This window comes from Hyla sarda, chromosome 9 (assembly GCF_029499605.1).
Source record: "Hyla sarda isolate aHylSar1 chromosome 9, aHylSar1.hap1, whole genome shotgun sequence".
NCBI lineage: Eukaryota > Metazoa > Chordata > Amphibia > Anura > Hylidae > Hyla > Hyla sarda.
In genome coordinates, this window is record NC_079197.1 from 135,409,585 (window position 1) to 135,426,426 (window position 16,842).

Below are 16,842 nucleotides of genomic sequence, written 5' to 3' on the forward strand. Positions count from 1 at the left end.
CCACAAGGACTTGAATCGGCGCAGAATGGATGAGGAACAAGAAGATCACTAGGCGATTTATTTGAAACAACGCGTTTCAACGCCAGGACAGGCGTCTTTTTCAAGTTCACAACATCTAATGATCACATAGACATATTTATACAAGCTTAAAACACAACTCAATTAACTTATGGCGCATGAATCCTCCAGACACGTCGGACCGGAAGTTGTCATCAGGGTCATGGCGCGTCAGAGGAAACACAAGATCAGGGTCACGGCGTATCAGAGGAAACACAAGATCAGGGTCATGGCGTATCAGAGAAAACACAAGATGAACGGACCGGAATGCATCAAAATAGTAAGTATCAATATGTACATTAAAAATCATAAACTTAGAGGTCTACAGTGCATAGAAAGATATAAAACAAGCAATAAAACCTAAATGTATCAATTATGTTACATTTTCGATCGTCTTGTTTAAACCATCAGGATGAAGGCTTTTCAGTTTAAATATCCAGTAGGATTCCTTATTGATCAGTTTGCGAAAGCGATCTCTCTGATCTTCAGGGATCTCATCAATAATGATAAGTTTTAGAAGTTCCGGATTATTATTGTGTTTCAATGCAGTGGTGTAAGTTTATGATTTTTTATGTATATATCGATACTTACTGTTTTGATGCATTCCGGTCCGTTCATCTTGTGTTTCCTCTGATACGCCGTGACCCTGATCTTGTGTTTCCTCTGACGCGCCATGACCCTGATGACAACTTCCGGTCCGACGTGTCTGGAGGATTCACACGCCGTAAGTTAATTGAGTTGTGTTTTAAGCTTGTATAAATATGTCTATGTGACCATTAGATGTTGCGAACTTGAAAAAGATGCCTGTCCTGGCGTCGAAACGCATTGTTCCAAATAAATTGCCTAGTGATCTTCTTGTTCCTCATCCATTCTGCGCCGATTCAAGTCCTTGTGGAGTTTGGAGGTTTTTGCTACATTTGCTACACCGTTGCGGCGGTGGGACTGGCTGCATTGTTGAATATCTTTTACAGTGTTGTGCCTGACTTTGCACAACCTATTGGGTAAGCGCGTCCGATAATATCGGCTCAGTTATATTACCCTTTTAATGCACTATGGAGTGCTTCTTGTCTTTTTACATGTACTCCCCTAGTCATGGGGATTAATGACATCACTCATTTATGATGCAACTTATCTGGACTGGATGGGATTTTAGATACATCCCTTCCCCTCTAAACTCACTCCCAACCAATTATAACCCCCTTTTCCCCAAAAAGGACACTGACACAAATTGTAGAAAAATTGGGCCGTGTGGCTCATTTATTTAACAAACAAATAAATAACAGTTAAATATATTATACATATAAACATAACCAAAGTTTACTGGAGGGCACTCCCCTCCCCCAATCAGACTTGTGCACCATACTCTTACCCCTGGCTGCGACCACCTGTCCCAGGGGCACCCAGATAACCTCCTGCACCATCCCTCAAACTCCTGAGGCCCAGAACCACCACCAGGAGACTCAATTGAACAATCTCAAACATTTATTTTTCAAACTACTACCTCCCCCGGGACCCTTTCACACGTCACACCACCTATCGCTACCCAACCAACCAAACAACAATAAAAAGGGGCGGGTGGGCGGGACCTTCATCCTGCTTCCACACACCGACTGGTGAGTACCCTTCCTCATAGCAACCCCTTATATACACTCCCCCCTACCCTCCAGATGACCTCCCTGTCACCCCACTTTCAAGCCACCTGCTGTCGTCCCTTAAAGGGGCAGCAGTAAATTAACCCCTTATACCCCCCCCATTACCTTGCCATCCCTCCTGTAACCCAAATTACCCCCTATTCCATATGGAAGGGCCACTAAAACCCCTGTCAAGGCGCCACTACGCCAGGGGTTCCCCCCGCTCTGTTTGCTCCAAGGACAATGGTCACATCACTAATGTATGATATAACTTATCAGAGAAGAGATGACATCACTCTTGACCAATATCTACGTAACAGTGATGTACATTCTGTAAACTAAAAAGTGGGTGAAGAGAATGGTGACGTCACTCCTGTGAAGGACAACATAGTAAAAGGTGATCACCTGATACAAATAAACCTCTGTATGTCATGCTTTATCCTATATCGTATCCGTTTTTTGTGTTGCCGAATACTATGCAAATGTAAAGGTTTCTTTTAAATTTTGAAGGAGGTGGCCGGGGGTTGTGGGGCCGTTCATCCACAAGGCACCAGGGCCCAGCTGTGACTGCTACCTCTCCTACCTCTGTAGTAATGCCCCTGATCCACATGTGGAAGTGACTTATCCTCACACTGACCGGCTGCTGTCTGTGCTGCAGCTGAACTCGCCTTGCATGGCCCTGGGTAGAGTCTCTGTCACTGACCACTTGTGATCACCGGAGCACAAGTAACTGCAGCTAAACGCTAAGCCGTTCCATGTGATGGCTTATTTCCCCCTTTTTATTTTAATTGGGGGGTGCAGAGAGAGCGGGAGCGATCCGGACGGTAGAATGTGTGAGAAAGAGAGGAAGACAAACCGATTACTTCCAACTATGACCAAGAGCCCCTTAACCTCTTCACTACTGACTTGAACTTGCTCTGTCTTCTTAAGACTTAAATACACATACGTCAGTTTTGCAGTTGCCCTAGACCAGTGTTTCCCAATCAGGGTGCCTCCAGTTGTTGCAAAACTACAACTCCCAGCATGCCCGGACAGCCAATGGCTGTCCGGTCATGCTGGGAGTTGTAGTTTTTCAACAGCTGGAGGCACTCTAATTGGGAAACACTACCCTAGACACAAGATCACGATTAGTCAGTAAATGAAATGGTTAAAAGAAATTCTCTCTCTCCCCCTCCTCTTCTGTCACCATCAACACTTGAATTGGATACAGGTGATACGTGCACATGTCTTTAAAGGGGTACCCCTTTTTTTTTTTTTTTTTTTTTTTTTTTTTTAATCAACTGATGCCAGAAAGTTAAACAGATTTGTACATGACTTCTATTTAAAAATCTTAATCTTTCCAGTACTTATCAGCTGCTGTATGCTCCACAGAAAGTTATTTTATGCTTGAATTTCCTTTCTGTCTGACCACAGTGCTCTCTGCTGACACCTCTGTCCATTTTAGGAACTGTCCAGAGTAGGAGCAAATCCCAAATCTCTTCTGCTCTGGACAGTTCTTAAAATGGACAGAGGTGTCAGCAGAGAGCACTGTGGTCAGACAGAAAAGAAATTCAAAAGGAAAAGAACTTCCTGTGAATCATACAGCAGCTGATAAGCTACTGCGGCTGTAAAGTTAGGGTTGTTCATAATATAGTGTCTGTACCTGTGTGTGACGGTTTTCTCACAATTCTTATGTGATTTTCACCCCAATATTTATTTTTACAAAATGACTATTGTCTCAGATTTTTCCCAGCTTGCAATGCGGCCGAGACCTGACTCACTAGACAGCTGATGACAGGGAGCCTGTCTGCTTCAATGGGTGGAGGGGTCAATCTGCAACTAATGCAACAGCTGTAGGCACCCTGATTAAAATCCATAGGTCTTTGAATGGATGCAGCTCATTTATGTTTCAATGGTTGGGGTGGTTTATGTGTGGGAGGGAGGAAGATGGAATTGTGGGATTTGTAGTCAAAAAAAGAAAAGTCAAACAGGAAATACCAGTTCACAAAAAGCTAATCACAGTGTTATGGTAATCTCACAACATAGCCATTTAGCCCCAAGCGCAGATCCTTCCTAAGCATGTCCATTACTGTCTGCCAGGTACGTAATAAAATCACCTTATGGTGGAGAACCCCTTTAAGATTTTTAAATAGAAGTAATTTACAAATCTGTTTAACTTTCTGGCACCAGATGATTTAAAAAAAAAACAAAATGTTTCCAGGGTAGTACCCCTTTAAGAGCTTGAATATCTGTATATGTTGCTTGTGGGCTTTAGAATGTGTTCCTGGGATACAGCTCAAAAATATTTAGGGTCCTGTCTGGGAAACAGCAGGCTCCAACTGTGATTGGATTTGGCACCAGAAAACCAGGGATCACCTCTAATACAATAACGGGTACCAACGATCCAGCAGAAAACAACGCCATTTGGAGTTGATGTTGGAGTCTATCATTTGTCGCTATTTTCTATTCCTTAAAGGGGTACTGCAGCGGAAAAAGTTTCTTTAAATCAACTGGTGCCAGAAAGTTGAACAGATTTGTAAATTACTTCTATATAAAAAACGTAACCCAGTACTTATCAGCTGCTGTATACTCCAGAGGAAGTTCTTTTCTTTTTTATTTTATTTTCTGTATGACCACAGTGCTCTCTGCTGACATCTCTGTCCATGTCAGGAACTGTCTGGAGCAGGATAGGTTTGCTATGGGGATGTGATTCTACTCTGGACAGTTCCTGACATGGATAGAGGTGTCAGCAGAGAGCACATCCTCTGAACACAGCAGTTTCAGTGTGTGAAGTTGTCGGGTGTGTCTCCTTTGAGCTCCAGACTTCCACACAGAGAGAAGCAGCGTTTTTCACCTGCCTTCCCAGGGGTGTGGCAGGCCCCTGGGGAGAGCTTTCCTGCATGGAGCCAAGGGAGTCTCGGGCTTCTACCTCTCGTTCCCGGCTGGCGAGAGGGGGGAAGATAGCATCTACAGCCGGTTCCAAGGTCGGGGTGAGGCGTTCCAGCAGGGCCCGCAGAAATGCGGAGCCCGCTCCCCCGTCCAAACCCGAAGGACGCAAGGCTACAGCCAAGAACAGCGGACCTTCTGCTACCCCTGAACCCCAGCAATGGGGGGTACGGGGTCCAAGGGAGTCTCTGGAGATGTATGGGTCACGGATCCAATCCAAGATGGCGGAGTATGAAGAGTTGGGAAGAAAACTTAGGAGCCTGAGGGAAGACCTGAAGTTTTCACGCTACCAGGCTGACAATGCCTCTGCAGGTAAGAGGCAGAAGTTTACTGCTCAGGTGCGGGCTCTTAAGGCAAAGGTGGCTGAGGTGGAGGAGGCCAGAAGGAACATTGCTGAGGATGCAGGGTTCTTTAAGGAAAAACTTACTAACAATGAAAGATTTAAAAACCCGCATGCATGTGCAGACAGCCATGAGGACAGCAGTGAGGAGGAAGATGGAGAGGAGGAAGGTGATGGAGAGTCAGGTGAAGCTGTGGAGAGTGAGGGGGATGCTGCCCCTGGTGCATGTGACCCCCAGCCCCCCCAAGATAGCTACCCAGAGCCCTATCAAGTGGCGTTACCTTCCAGTGATGGGGAGATGGAGGATAGCTGTGAAGAGGACGCAGCTAGTGGGGGTTTGCTGAGAGCTATTGTGCAGCAGGAGTCACCTACCCGCTTTGAGGATTTTGCCTTTGGTGAAGATCTTGGCAAGAATGATGTAGTGAAAAAAAGGAAGAAGCAGAAAGTTCAGGAAACGGTATCTTTTGTTTTTCATTCATTCAAGCAGTCTGGGCCAGCTGTGAAGTTGGTTCAGGCTGCTGGGCCCCCCAAACTGCCAGACCCCGTTCCTGTCATGGACCGGGGCCAGCAAGGGGGGTACAGCATGGCGTCTGAAAAGGCTGTAGGCGCAATAGATGTGAAGCCCACCCATCCTGCCGGTAGGGAGGGGCAGGATGGGCTCATGGTGGGAAGTGGCGAGGCAAGCTATGCCGCCGCGTGCTCGGGGGGCGGTTCCCCGAGTGCTGTGGGCATTACCGGCGCTGCGGGGCACTCCCCTGTGAGGGGGGGGAGTGTCCAGGCGCCGTTGGCAGAGAATGGTGGGTCCAGGTGCTCAGGGGGCGGTCCTCCGAGTACTATATGTTCTGTGGGCGCTGCGGGGCACTCCTCTGTGAGGGAGGGGAGTGTCCGGGCGTCAGAGTCTGCTGCAGAGCCCGTGCGGACGGGCACAGCTGGCACGGTGGGGATTCCCTGCGTGTCAGAGAGTGTGGGCGGAGCTGGGGTGCGCCCGGGGGGGCAGCTCCAGACTCCAGAAGGGACATCGCCCATGGAGGAGGAGCCCTTGGCGTCAACCCCAGCAACAGCTAAGAAAGCAAAGAACATTATTAAACCAGCTATACTACAAGTCCCAGCCAGCCCAGAATCTGTTAGGCAGGTAATGAGTGGAGGATGTGAGAATGCTGAGTGTAGTAGTGTTGTGGATGAGAGGAGTGCATGTGGGAGTGTAAGTGGAGTGAATGATGGTGGGACTAGTAGTGGTAAGAGTGGAAAGTCGGGTATGAATGGGAATAAAGATGGGAGTAGTGGTGTGAGTGGCTGTACTGACGGTTCTGGGTCTGGGTCTGGTCTGGCTGCCCCCCCGGTAGTGGCTGCTTCTAGGAGCTATGCCAATGTCACTGCCGGGGGTTCAGGGGGGTCCCCATCTCTGTCCGGCTCTGGAGGCCACTTGCAACAGCGCCTCCTGGAGGCTTTACGCAGGGGCGACAGGACGATCCAGGTAGAGGGAAGGGGTGAGGTCGACCTGTCTTTCTGGATAGAGAGGCACGGTTTGGGGGCTTTCCGAGAGCGGAATGGGGAGGTGGTCTGGTCCCTCCCGACAACCGGGCAGGACAGTAACCGTAGGAATGTGGTCCGTCTGATTTGGAGGGGCGAGGATGCGTGCCCACCTCGCTCTAAAGTGGTTGAGCTCCTCCTTCAGATGGAATTCAGGGCAAGTGACATCTTTGCCCTCATTCACCCCTACGGTTCATCCGAGTTTGATGTCAGTTTCGTACGGCCAGAGGGTCTCGAACTCTTCTGGTCAAACTACGAAGTGGCAAAGAACGAGCCCGGCTGGCGGGATTTTGCCGTCAAGGCGATTTCCCGTCAGAACTCTGTCAAGAAAGTTACCGTTTTGACCCGTAACGAGTCACTTTCTTGTTATGACATTATGACCTGGCTTGGTCGGTATGGGGATGTGACGGATATGCCCAAGAAAAACTTGGATGAGCACGGGATCTGGTCCGGGGCCTGGACGTTTTCCGTCAAACTCAAGCGTTCAGGGAGTACAGTTGCCCACATTCCGTCAGCCGCCTTCCTTGGACGCGATAGGATCCAGGTCTTCTACCAGGGGCAACCCAAGGTCTGTCACAGGTGTGGCAGCCCCACCCACTTTAGCGCAGCCTGTACTGTGCAGGTCTGCGCTTTGTGTGGTGGGGTGGGTCATCTGGCCGCATCCTGTAGGCAGATCCGGTGCCACCTGTGTGGTGTCCTCGGGCACCCTTTTAGCCGTTGTCCTAGCGCCTTCGCCCGTGCGGCGGCCGCTCCGGCTGAGGAGAGCTGCGAAGTTGCCTCGGCTGGGGAGGGTACGGGCAGGGATGGGGGCGCAACAGGGCTAGTGAGGAGGAAAAAGGGCCCCGCCAAACTAAGGCGGGAGGAAAATCGTAGAAGGAGTAGGGAGCTGGAGAGTGCCCAGGTGACGGGGGCAGCTTTAGCCCCTGCTCCTGAAGCTGGCCCTGTAACCGCTGAAGCCCTAGAAGAGAACGTGCTGGATGAGGAGATCAGGAGACTTCACAGAGAGAAAGGCAATATGGCCGACCCTTCCGATTCCTCCCACTATGAAAGTGTGGATGAGGAAAGTGGGGTGAGGCCCAAAAAGAAAGATAAGGGCAAAAGGAAAGGGAGAAAGAAGAGGTCAGAGCCCTCTGAAGTTCCTTGTACTACGGGCCAGGTCCAAAACGGAAGCCTGACTGCCCCCCCTCTGATTGACCTGTCAAACCGATACCTCGTCCTCGATACCATCTCCTCCCCCTCCTTGGAGGGGGAAGGTGAGGACGGGGTGCCTAGGGAGAAGGAGCCTCTGGGGGGAACTGGGCCCTGTCCTGTTGAGGCACCTTCCTCAGAGGGCAGGGCTAGACCGGAGCCGGACAGAGACGGGGACCATATGGATCAATCGGAGTGTAAAAAAAGATCCAAGAGTGGTCCTGCCCTCTCGTCTTCTTCGGGGGATGAGGGGGCAAAAAAGAAGGGAAAGAGAAAGTAAAGGGTGTGGCCGTCTAATTTAATCACCCTGTATGGCGGCACTCACCCCATTGACGCTGGCATCTATTAACTGTGCCAGTATAAAGTCAGATACGGCTAGATTCGCAGCCTTTGATTTTCTCGGCCGTGTTGAAGCCGACATTTTCCTTTTACAGGAGACCAGGTTGTCAGATCTAGCCTCTCTGGTAAAAGCCAGAAGAGAGTGGAGGCGCGGTCCCTCCCACTGGTCTCTTGCGGCTGAGCCGTATAGTGGGGTGGCGGTCCTTTTTACCGCTCCTGTTGAATGCCGACGGGTTATTGAATTAGAAATGGGGAGGTGCCTGATCTTAGATGTCTTCATGAAGGGACAAGAGCTCCGGCTCATTAACATCTACGCCCCGCAAACTAAGCGGGGCCGTAAAGATCTCTTTATGAGGATTAAGCCCTTTCTTTTTACGAGTCGGCAAGTGATCTTTGGAGGGGACTTCAATAATGTCACGAGGTCCCAAGATAGGAGAGGCTCCAATGGTCCGCTGACTTGCGATAGTGTGGCACTGATTAGCATAGCTAGAGAAGCTCGCCTAGAGGACGCCCACATCCGGAGCCCCTCAGGCCACACGGGTTTCACCTATCATCAAGGTAGTCGCAGGTCTAGGATAGATAGGTTTTATTTAAAGGAGGAAGCTGTCTCTTCCGTAGTGTCCGTGGTTGAGGTGGAGTTCTCCGATCACTGTATGATTTTGTTTTCCCTGAATGTTTCAGAGACCCCCCGGATGGGAAAAGGTTATTGGAAGCTGAATTCGTCCCTCCTGGAGGAAGCGGAAGTAAGACAGTCCTTTGAGGATTTTCTTCAGAGCCAGGTACCTTTACTGGGCCTATGTAGTAGTAAGTCAGAGTGGTGGGAGATATTCAAGAAGCGGGTTGCGGGGTTCTTCCGCCAGCTCTCGAGCCTCAGGTCCCTGAACAGGTACCGCCTGTATCAGGGTCTGAGGAGGAAACTCGAGCTTCTCGTCTCGACTGGAGGTAGCCGAGAGGATATCTCCAGAGTGAAGTCCTTGCTGATGAGGTGTCAGTACGATAGGCACACATCTTTGGTTTTTGAGAGGGATTTCGGGAAGTACCGCTCGCCCGACCCTTACAGAAACTGTAAGATGTCAGTGAGTAGTAAAGTCATTTCAGGACTGATTGATAGTACAGGATCTCTGAATCGGTCCAGATCAGGGATCTTGGAGGTTGTCAGATCCTTCTACTCGCACCTCTTGGGAAGGAAGGATCTAGATCGAGACAGGATGTCGGTTTTCCTGACTGAAACCATTCCTGAGCCAGGGGTAGACCCCTCTCTTGATGTTTTGGCAGAAGAAATCAGGGAAGAGGAAGTGAGAATGGCGATCGAGGGGCTTGCCCCTAAGAAGTCGCCAGGTCCGGAGTGGTACAGGACCTTTAAGGAGTCTTTAGCTCCCCTCTTGACTGAGGTATTCAATGAGTGTCTCTCCTCGGGCACTCTGCCAAAGTCAATGAGGAGGTCAGCCCTGATTCTTCTGTCAAAGGGTAAAGATCCTAGCCGGATTGAGAATTGGAGACCCATAGCTCTTCTCAATACGGACAGGAAGCTTCTGGCTAAGATATTGTTTAATCGGCTGGTGAAGTTTGCACCCCGGCTCCTTTCGGGGGCTCAGCACTGCTCTTTTCCAGGCCAAAGCACCTTAAGTGCTGTCCTTAGTGTCAGGGAGGCAGTGGAGCGGAGTAGTGCAGGTCTCTGGAAGGGGTACTTGCTGTCCTTGGATCAGGCCAAAGCATTTGATCGGGTGAACCACGAGTACCTATGGTCCGTCCTCCTGAGATATGGCTTACCAACTACTTTTGTTAATTGGCTTAAGATCTTGTATGCAGGGGCAGAGAGTTTCCCGCTGGTGAACGGGTGGTCTGGCCGCTCTTTTGTGGTGGGTTCCGGAGTCCGTCAGGGTTGTCCTCTTAGCCCGCTTTTATACGTGTTCGCAATCGATCCCTTCGTCCGGAGGGTAGATTGTGGGCCGTTGGCGGGAGTCGGGATGAGTCTGGCGGAGCTGGATGTCGCCCAGAGAGTGGTGGCGTACGCTGACGATGTCACTATTTTCGTCTCCTCAAGAGAGGAGGTCGATGTGGTGATGTCGGAGGTGGACCGCTACTCGGAGGCATCCGGGTCTAAGATCAACCGGGATAAGTGTGAGAGTCTCTGGCTGGGAGGGGGAGACCCCACGTTTGATCTCCCGGACACCCTTCCAGGGCCCCAAGAGTCAGCAAAAGTCTTAGGCATCACATTCGGCCAAGATGATTATCCCACCAAAAACTGGGATGGTAAGCTCCAGGATGCCGCTCAGAAGGTGGACCAGTGGAAGGGTTGGTCTATGACCCTCAGGGAAAGGGTACACCTGATGAAATCATACCTGCTCCCCTTGTTTATCTATCTGGGCAGTGTATGTATCTTGCCAGAGGCTTACTACACTAGGATCTACAGCCTGTTTTTCCAACTGTTATGGGGGAACAGGATGAACCTAGTCAAGAGGGAGGTTACGTACCGCACGAGGAGACTAGGGGGTTTATCTATGGTAAACCCTGTGGTGTTCTTTACGAACACCTTCTTGAAAGCTAACATTGCAAACCTCTGGTCAGAGAGGGCTTCTCCGTGGGTACTCTCCTGCAGGGAATGGTTTCGGCCTTTCTTCCAGGAATGGGAGAGAGGAGGGCGAGTGAAGGACCTCCGTACACCCCATGGATATCTTCCGGCTTACGCTACCCCGACTCTGAAGGCGATACGCCGGTGGGGTCTGGGAGTGTGGGAGATCAGGACCCAGTCAAGGCAGTTCCTTGACAAACGGGTTCTGTTGACCCACTTCCAGAAGCCTCTGGCGCTCAGGGACTGCCCAGGTCGGGATCTGAGGGTGGGGTTGTATCTTTTGAACATGAAAAGGATCCCCCAGAAGTTTTGGGACTTGGCCTGGCGCTGCTTTCAGGGGAAGCTATATGTAAGGGACAACCTGAAGTGTAGGAACTCTGATGACCGGGGATGTCCCCGAGAAGAGTGCGGGGACACGCTGGAAAGCATGGACCACTTCCTGCTTCATTGTCCCTTTAATATAGGGGTTTACAACCGGGTGGGCGCTTCCATCAACTGGAGTCAACTTGCCGGCCTTACCTATCCGGAGTGGGCTTATGGGGCATTCAGGTCCCTGGGTGGCCGAGACCGGGGCACTTTATTCTTAGTTAGTTTAGTGGTTAGGTACTACACATGGAATGCACGGTGCTTAGTATCGACCCAACAGAAAGTCCTCTCCGAGGTGGAGGTCTGTAGGAACATCACTGGTGACCTCGGGAAGATCAGGTCTTTGGAGTATGGCAGTCTTGGTACCAGTAGGGCTTCTCTCCTATGGAGAGGTTTTTCTTTTGATGTGCCCTAGGTACTAGGCCCTTAAGGTGAAGTACCTTATTTTGGCCAGGGATAGTGTATATATCTTAGGGTGAGTATAGGGTCAGTTTCATGAAGGGATAGTGATAGGGTTAGAGGTTGATAGGGAGAGGAATTTAAATTTAATTTTATCAGGATTGCCATCCTTCTTCCTGGTGGGGGGCTATGCATGTCACCTTAGCCTTTTGTTTTGTTTTCTATGGATGGATTGTAAAGGGCTTGCAGGCAACCAAACTTGGGCCTTGTGGTTTTGGTGTATTGTACTGTTAATATTGCTTTGTTGTAGACTATGTATATATTGTTTTGTATATATTGTTCTGTTTACATTAGGTGGGTAGGGGTGTATTTTAGGTTGGGTGGGGTTTCTTTTTTTTGGGGGGGGGGGGTGGTGGTGTGTACCCAGGACTGGACTGTTGCAGTGGGTACTATTTTGGGGGTCTGGTATGGGTCAGTTGTGGACAAAAACTGTGACCTATGGACTCTGACCCATGTCCAGAGGGGGTGGTGGGATAGTTTAGTATAGGTTGTTTTTCTGTGTTATAAATGTATTTTTTTTTTTTTTTTTTTTTGGTATGTATATTCTGTATGGTTTTATGTATAGTGGGAATTTTTTTGTATTTTTATTTACATTTTTTATTTTTTTTATTTTATTTTTATTATTATTTATATAATGTCATAATTATTTTGAGAGAAAGGCAGTCGGACCAGTTTTCAGTTACTATAGTATTATATTATTTTTGTTAAGGCAGCTAGCCATATTTTTGTTTTTAGGGGGGGGGGGGGGAGTGTGGTTATGTTTCCTAGTTTGGATATTTTTAGTTTTTGATCCAAGCGAGGAAAACTTTATTTATGTTCATTAGGTGTGTGTGTGTGTTGGACTATAGTAGGTAATGATTTATTTATTCATTTATTTTTGGTTTATCTGGGCTGGCCGGTTAGGAAGGTTTAAGTTGTTATTTTGAGACGGATAGTTTGTTTTTATGTTCAGTTTTGTTAATTTTGTTACAGTGAAATGAACTTGTTTTGTGTTTTGTACTTTTATAATAAAAAAGAGTGTCAGCAGAGAGCACTGTGGTCAGACAAAAGAAATTCTCTGGAGCATACAGAAACTCGTAAGTACTGGAAGGATTAAGATTTTTAAATAGAAGTCATTTACAAATCTGTGTAACTTTCTGGCACCTTCTTCCATTCCCCCATTGTGCCACTATCGATCTTCGGTCCTCCGGTCCCGGTCTTCTTCCTGCTTCCATGTGCACGGATCGTCACACTGCGGTCAGCGTATAGCCGGCCGCAGTGATGTCCACTCGGAGGACGATAGCGGCCCAACGGGGGGAATGGAAAAAGGTGAGTTAAGTTTTGTTTGGTTTTTCTTTGCAGCCAGGGCACAATAGGATAAAGAAAAGCAGTGCTGGAGTACTCCTTCAACAGGATTCCACCATCATTCTCTTGATATGCTATAGTGTACATGCAAAATAACATTATTTTTTCATAGATGTTACATTTTATAGCATCACAGTAATTTACACAGTGACATCACTGTTTGTAGTTACCTGGCCGACTAGGCTTAGGTAACTTTGACTGGGCAGACTCAGGGGTAGGAGTGTTTTGGGGAATAAGGATTAAGAGGCTCAAGTGAGGTAGAGGATAGGGTTAATGTGAGTCTCCCCCCTCCCCTTTTTACTCATCAGGACAGTGGGTGGTTCTGGGGGGGAGGGGGCGGGTTAGGGGCCCTTGATACTGGTATACACCCCCTGTTAGTTATACCTCCCCCTTTTTCCCGGCTCATGCCAGTCTGTTACATTTCGTGCCACTACTTCGAGATTTTTAGTACATTCTTGGAGTGGGTGGTGTGTTATGAGACGGGTTGTCACTCGGTTATCCATTATCTGGATGACTTTCTTCTTGTTGCCTCTGGGGGGTCAAATTTTTTGTCAATTTCTTCTCGATACTTTTTGCTTTCTCATGGCCAAGTTTGGTGTTCCCTTTTCACGGGACAAGACAGAAGGGCCGGTGACGACCCTTTCTTTTCTGGGAATCGAGATTGACTCGGCTTAGTTGGACTTTCGGCTTCCTGAGGATAAACTGGACAAGCTGTTGCAGTTACTTGAGAGTTTTTGTGGTATTAGTAAGGTCACCCTTAAGCAGATGCAATCTCTTCTGGGTCACCTGGTTTTTGCCTGCAGGATCATGCCGATGGTTGAGTTTTCTCTCAGCGTCTCTTGTTGGCCACAAAAGGAGTGTATGGACCTGAACATCATATTCGCTTAACCCTTCCTTTAAAGGCTGATTTGAGGGTTTGGAGGAAATTCTAACGTCGATATAATAGACGTACGTGCTGCCAGGCAGCAGAGGTGGGTAGCAGTGAGATTTTCCTGTTCACTGATGCTTCTGTTGGTTTTGGGGCTTAATTTTAAGGGGAATGGTGTGCGGAGGAATGGCCTTTGGAATGGAAGGAGTTAGGTTATTGTCGCAATTTGACTTTGTTACAACTTTTTCCCATTATCGTAGCGGTTGAGATGTAGGGGGAACAGATTAGGGATAGGAAGGTTTGTTTCTGGACTGACAATATCAGCGTGGTTCACAGCATTAACAGTCTTTCTTCTTCATCTGTTCCTGTTTTGTCCCTCCTTAGGCACCTGGTGCTGCTCTGTTAGGATTGCAATATATGGTTCCATTCCTGCCATGTCCCTGGTGTTGTTAATGTTGTTGCTAAATTTCTTTCCCGTTTTAACTTTCAGGATTTTTGGGTGTTGTGTCTGGAGGCGGCCCTGGTTTGATGCCCCTCATCTCGGCTACTGTATTTGCTGCCACATGGAGAGCACATGATAAGGTGTGGAAGGAGTGGTTGCTGGAGATCGAGATTTTGTTTCCAGCGGCAATTTCCGGCTGGAGATTACTGTATCTTATTTGTTATCCCTGCAGGCTGCGGGAGTTTCGGCTTCTGTAGCCCAGAGGTGCTTATCTGGGGTGGGTTTTTATTTTAAGTTGCGGGGTTGGCTGGATGTTACATGCAGTTTTTCCATTCAGCAGGCCTTGAAGGGCTGGCGGTGGGAGCATGTAATGCACGAGTGCCGCCGCCCTGTGTTATACTCCCTGTTGGTTTCTCTTGGTTTCTTCTGTCACTGGGGATTGTTGTTTTTCTGATTATGAGGCTGTACTTTATACAGCAGCCTTTTACCTTGCTTTTTTCGGTGCCCTCCGGGTTGGGGGAACTGGTTTCGGTGTCGCACACAGGTGGGGGCGGTCTTTTGCATGATGATGTTTTGTGTACTAACGGTGCCGTGCAGCTGCGGATGCATCGCTTGAAGATGGACCCGCAGGACCTGGGAGCTTGGATCTGTTTGCTCTTGGTGGTGGGTACTGCTTGTCTGGTTCTGGCGGTCTCCCATTTTTTGTCTTGTCGCGTTCACGGTTTGCAATTTTTTTGTGGACGCTGATGGGTCTCTGCCTACCCGGTATCAATTTTCTAAGTTTTTTCGACGTTGTTTATTGAAGGTGGGGATCTCTCTTGCTGATTATGGTACTCAATCCTTCCGGATCAGGGCGGCTACGGAGGCCACTAGGGTGGGAATGTTGTGTCGGATATTCAATGCATTGGGCGTTTATACCTCCCTCTTTTCCATGGCTCACGCCAGTCTGGCTTACCGGCATGAAGGAGCTCACCACCCACCCGCCCCTCATTTGTAGGTTTTTTCGGTAGTACCTTTGCTCTTCTTTTTCTCGTTCTGTTGTATCTTTTGTCATTTCCTTTTTGGCGAATCTGTAACCCCCTGTTTAAAATAAATAAATAATATTATATATGTATATTCTATAAAAAAAAAAAAATTAAAATAATCCGTAGTGCCGATGCTTGATTTTCTGCCTTTTTGTTTGCTGCCCCTGTGGGGTTGCTTTTCACGGTTTATGTCTATTGTGTGTGTCTTAGGTTTTCTGTTTTTCAGGTTCCTGTTCCTTCTTGAAGTCACAGCAGGTGGTGGAGAAGGAGAATAGCAGAGATTGGGAGGCTAAACCCGCTGGCAATGCCGGTGGCCAGTATAGCGCTTCAGCCATTGGTTACAATTACTGTTGACCTCTAAACGGTTTTGATTACAAGTTAATGTTATTTATAAATTGATAATTAAACGCTGTCTCAATTATTATTAGTATTAAGCGAGGGCTGGTCGGGTGTGGGAGCTTGTAGGTGAGGTGGTTCATGTTCGGCACAGTTTCTCCAGATTTGTTATGTTTACAAGAGTGATAGATGTTTAATCATAGATAAGTGACATCACATTTCTACAGATGTAAGTTATATCTTACAGGAATTAAATTATCATTCTCTAGCAATGGTATATTCTGCATTTAGTCTTTTTTTCCTCCCGGGGATCTCTCTACCGTTAGAAGAGAATTTTCTGTATCTATGACATCACGAGCTTCCAGCGTTCGGAACAGTTTGTTCCAAACGCTAAGCAGCGGATTACCCCTTTAAAGCTAACCAAAGAAATGTCTCTCCTTTTTTTTTCATTGTTTGATAACCTATTAGTGACCAATCATACATATCGTACCGATGGTAACTAAGGCGTCTAAGGCCAGGCTGCCGCCTAGTTATGGCGGCAGCCTATTAGGGATCCCGTGCCAGGCCCAGTTCTAATAGCAGGGAGCGGAGAAATCTTTGTTCTTGACAAATAAACCTGTGGCATGTAACAAAACCGTGGGACTCTGAAAGGCTATGTTTCCACTTGGTTTTTTTTCTGGCAGTTTTTGGAAATCTGCCACTGCAGTTTTTGAGCCAAAGTCAGAAGTGGATCCATAAGGGAGGAGAAGTGTATGTCCAATTCATTTTGAATACACTTCTGGCTTTGTCTCAAAAACTGCAGTGGCAGATATCCAAAAACTGCCAGAATAAAAACCAAGTGGAAACTTAGCCTAACCCCATCAGTAACCCAGCGAGCACCAGGTGCCTGTAGGCTTTCATAAAACCAAGGGGCTTTCGGAAGGTTCCCAGGCCTGTATGCGCTTATATGGCATGGCTGTATACATTACTGACCATCATACTGCTCTGTATTACAAAAGTAGTGCAGTGTATTATATGAACAATCAGCAGATCACATGTGACAGTCCCCTAGTTGGACTAGTTAAAAAGTAAAAAAAATAATGTTTAATAAAATTATTTAGTAATACTTGTCCCACACAAGCCCTCACATGGTTATGTCAACCCAAAAAAAAGGTATAGCTCTTATAATGCTATGTGAATAAGGGTGCATTCACACCACGTTTTTGCAATACAGTTTCCCATATCAGGTTTTTGATGAAAAATGGATTCCTCAAAACCTGACTAAACTGTATCAAAGCGTGTGTACAAATTTCAACCCGTATATAGTTAAAAACCATATACGGGTTGAAATTTGTACACACGTTTTCATACAGTTTAGTCAGGTTTTGAGGAATCCATTTTTCATCAAAAACCTGATATGGGAAACTGTATTGCAAAAACG